We start from the raw sequence: 4739 nt of genomic DNA, 5'->3' as shown, positions 1-4739 counted from the left end.
TTTTTGAGATGGAGTCTCACTTTGTTGCCCAGGCTGGAGTGCAATGGCAAGGTCTTGGCTCACTACAACCTCTACCTCCCAGGTTCAAGCAATTCTCCTGCCTCAGCCTCCCGAGTAGCTGGGACTACAGGCGTGTGTCACCACACCCGGCTAATTTTTGTATTTTTAGTAGAGAAGGGGTTTCCAGGTTGGTCTTGAACTCCTGACCTCATGATCCACCCACCTCAGTCTCCCAAAGTGCTGGGATTACAGGCGTGAGCCACCACGCCTGGCAACTGCATGCTTTTTTAGCAAGATATTTTTTAACATGACCACATTTGCAATGTGAAGAAAGGCCCTACATTTGACATCCATGCATGACAGCTTACCCACAGCATTGTAGAGAGGCTCTCCAGTTATCCTGTCCCAAACTACAGTGGTTTCCCTCTGGTTGCTGACACCAATAGCTTTAAAGAGAAAGTTAAACAGAAGGAAGTCGAAATTTTAACAAGTAGGAAACTACTTCAGGAGAACAGCTCTCATCTTACTAGAGACGCAACTAAACATAACAAATTTAAAAAAATTAGAAATATTTGTAGTGATATTCATTTATTTTCTTTGAGTGGCTCCAGAAAACGCCAATACCCAATGCCAAGTATTTCTTTTCATTTCTACATACTCCTTCCAGCTTTACTACTAGCACACAATGACATGGACCCAGATCAATACCCAAATAAAAGGCATACTGGTTGCTTTAAGGAATGCAATAACTTTGCAAATTTATAATACCCAATTTATTATTCTGAGCAGACCAATAATCAACTCATTCAATTGTTTACCAAATGCTACAAGAAATTTTCCTCCATATGTGTGTGCATTTGTGTGTGTGTGTGCGTGTGTGCGCATGCATGTACATGCCTACATTTTAAGAAAATAGCTATGGACAAAATCCTTTATGCTGAGTATCCTTATGATTTGTTAGAAATTCAGTTTTATTCCTGTATTTAATATGTCACGATACATAAGAATTTGAATCAGGCATAAATATAATATATAATGGCATTTACATTACACTGACCTACATAAAACAAGTACAAGTACTGTATTTAATGTAAAAAACACTAACCCACACTATCACACTATCTTACTCAATTCAGCTTGGTTGAGCTAAATTGGAGGTTTTCAGACTTGATTGTACTTTAGAATCAACTGAGGAGCTTTTTTTTTTTTAGACCGAGTCTCGTTCTGTTGCCCAGGCTGGAGGCTGGAGGGCAGTGGCACGATCTCGGCTCACTGCAAGCCCTGCCTCCCAGGTTCATGCCATTCTCCTGCCTCAGCCTCCCGAGTAGCTGGGACTACAGGCATCTGCCACCATACCTGGCTAATTTTTTGTATTTTTAGTAGAGACAGGGTTTCACTGTGTTAGCCAGGATGAACTGAGGAGCTCTTAAAAAATACCAATGCCCAAGCCCTGGTCAAAACATTCCAATTTAACTGACCTGAGATGGGATGTGAGCATTGGTATGGGTTCCTAAAACTTCCCCAGGTGATTCTAATGTGCATCCTGGATAGAACACACTGGGCTAAAGGATCCAGCTCTTCCAGAATTTAAGATCAGGATAGACCTTAAAGGCTGTATAACAAAAAATACTTTTTAAGCTCAAATCTTCTCTAGAATCACCTGTCATATGACCATCCAGACAGCACTTCTAGTGACAAGATATTCACTACATCTCTCAAGGCAGAGCAATCTCTATTGGACAACTCTGGTGCTTTTCTTCTTTTTGTAAATCCACCAGACTGGAAAACGTAGCAAGACCTCATCTCTACAAAGAAATAAAATAATTAGCCAGATGTGGTAGTGCACAACTGTAGTCCTAGCCACTCGGGGCTGAGGCAGGAGGATTGCTTGAGCCCAGGAGTTCAAAATCACCCTGGGCAAAATAGCAAAACCCAGGCTCTATAAAAAAATTTTAAAAATTAGCCAGATGGCCTGACACGGTGGCTTGCACCTGTAATTCCAGCACTTTGGGAGGCCGAGGCAGGTGGATCACCTGAGGTCAGGCGCTCAAGACCAGCCTGGCCAGCATGGCGAAACCCTATCTCTACTAAAAATGCAAAAAATTAGCCAGGTGTGGTGGTGTGTGCCTGTAATCCCAGCTACTCAGGAGGCTGTGGCAGGAGAATCACTTGAACCCAGGAGGCGGAGGTTGCAGTGAGCCAAGATTGCGCCACTGCCCTCCAGCCTGGGCCATGGAGGGAGACTACATCTCANAGCCTGGGCGACAGAGCAAGACTCCAACTCAAAAAAAAATAAAATAAAATAAAAAAATAATTTTCTGTGTAGCTTCCACCTCCCGATCTTAGTCATATTCTTTGGAGATATATAGAATAAGGGTAATCCTTCTACATGCCAGTCTTTGAAAAACTTGAAGCAACTCTTTTGTACCTCAAGTCTTCTGCTATGTAAGCTAAACAATCCAATTTCCTTCAGCTGACCCTGCCTAAACACGGCATGGTTTAAAGTCCCTTTATCACCACGCCTAGGAACATGCAAGTATATGTCCACATCACTCAAATTGTATGCCCAGAATAAAACACAATACTCTAGGAATGTTCTGACCAGCACAGAGCTGAGGGGGAACCATCAGCTTCCTTGTTCTAATACTATTTATCCAATGCAGATTGACTTACTTTATTTAATATCTTTTCTAAAACTACTTATTGGGTGGTATGCTCACTAACTGGGTCACGGGATCTGTACCCCAAACCTCAGCACTCAGCATCATGCAATATACTTACATAACAAACCTGCACATGTACCCTCTGTATTGAAAATAAAAGTTTATATATATATTTTAAATCTTTTCTAGAGATACAAAGATGATTGAGATTCTACTCCAAAGAAATTTATAGGCATAGGGTACAGGGAAGAGATTCTGGGTAAGACAAAAATGTTTATAAAAGTAAATAAACAGAAAGGAGAATGAGGGAATGGATGGGGCTGGGAATCAATGGGGACTTGGTTCTGACTGATGTAGTGACAGGAGAGGATGGATTACCAGCACAAGTGGAGGGAGGAGCTCCAAGTAGGGCAGAAGGCTATTGCTGCGCTTGTGATGAAGGAAAGTTGGCAGGAGATCCAGATATAAAGCACAGGAACAGGAAGGTGAGGATTTAAGGCCGCAGAGCCTCAACTTTCTCCGTGAAGCAGGAGCTAAGGTTATCTGCCAAAACAGGGCAAGAGTTTGGGGTACCATTCAGTAGAGCTCAGGCTCTGAGGCCAGATAGCTGGGATTCAAATTCCAATGCCTGTGCTTCCTAGCAGTGTGACTCTGGGTCTCAGTTTTGTGTCTTGTGAAAAATGGAGAGAATAATAGTTCCAACTTTACAGGGTTACAGTGAGGAATCAGGGTTACAGTGAGGTGTCAATGTATATTAAAACAGATGCCTGGTACACAGTAAGCACTCAATAAATGTTACCTACTGCTGCTGCCTTGGTCATCATTATTGAGAACAGAGTAGAGTAACAGTTTCAGAGAATGGGACTGAGCTAAGCAGGGCAAATAAAGGAATTCTGCAGCAGCTCTATGGGCACATACTGTGAATGTGATTTTTTTGTGTGTGTGACAACTTTACAACATGGGATCAAAATGAACTCATGGTCAACTAAAATCTCCTATTCCTCCTCACTATGTTAATTATACCATCAATAAGCTGGCTGCTTTCTTATTCACAATCCTTGAGTAACTATTCTACACCTCTCATGTTACCCATCTTTACTGGGTCACTCTAACTTTTCTTCAGAATCTAATCTAGAGCTATTTCAATCTGATTCTTCGGTCACGGGTTCCTCCCTGGGCATTCCTTTTTTCTCTTCTATCTTAATTGGATTCCTTCATGCCAAGTAAAATTGCTTTGCTTGCAGACAAAGTCCAGTGAAACAGCTTCCCAGGATTCTCTGCCGGCCACAAACATGTCTTTATTACCCATTTCTCCCCAGGGCACACAAGTCTTATGTGTGAACTTATCTCTGAACTTTTTCAATATTCCAGTGTCTTGTCATTCCTACCCTAAAATCCTCTACGTTTTTTAAAGAAAACGTTTCCGACTCCTAATCTCAGCACATGCGCCATTCCTAATGGTTCCTAATTTTAATTCCTTCTTTCTTAGAATAACACATTCACGTTTTATAATTCTCCACTCCTCCTCATGTGCACCATTTAAGATAATATGAAAGTCACATGCATAAAACATGTATTTCCTGGCCTCAAAGTCTTTCATTTACAGATATCATAACCATTATTATATATTGTATTACTCTTGCATTTACCAGCTTCATACTTTACCCACATATTCTCTTTGGGGGCACTTTTCTCTAGACTGAATGTCAGTAGTAAAATTAAACTAGTTAAAATCTACACTCAAAATCTCTGGTTAATTTTTCTTAAAATTACGTGTGAAGTTATAATCGCAGTTAAGAAAATATACCTTAGAAAAAAGAGCCTTTGAAAATACTCCAGGATGTTAATAATTGTTGTCTTTGTAGAATTATGGATGAGATGCATCCTTTTTTAAAATTCAAATCATAATGTATAATTATAACACATTTTTTGGGAGAAAACTAAAAACACACAGAAAATAAGAGTTTCAGAGGAAGGTTCTCTGGCTACAAAAAGTAATACCATATAGGAAGAGAGATAAGGCTTTTATTTTCTTTTTTTTTTTGAGACAGAGTTTTGCTGTTGTTGCCCGGGCTG

General features: G+C 40.5%; 1 long non-coding RNA gene across 1 annotated transcript in view; it reads right to left on the bottom strand.

Moving 5' to 3' along the window:
• LOC108525324 (uncharacterized) overlaps positions 1-4739 on the bottom strand; it is a 19967-nt gene that overhangs the window by 10127 nt on the left and 5101 nt on the right. The window contains exon 2 of the long non-coding RNA XR_001884256.1: positions 369-446. This is a non-coding gene — a long non-coding RNA (uncharacterized LOC108525324). The remainder of the gene's footprint in view (positions 1-368; positions 447-4739) is intronic.

The sequence above is a fragment of the Rhinopithecus bieti genome, unplaced genomic scaffold, assembly GCF_001698545.2.
Source record: "Rhinopithecus bieti isolate Rb0 unplaced genomic scaffold, ASM169854v2 scaffold_37446, whole genome shotgun sequence".
In the NCBI taxonomy this organism is placed as follows: Eukaryota; Metazoa; Chordata; class Mammalia; order Primates; family Cercopithecidae; genus Rhinopithecus; species Rhinopithecus bieti.
The sequence above is the reverse complement of the archived record's forward strand: the minus strand, read 5'-3'. Positions and strand labels throughout refer to the sequence as shown.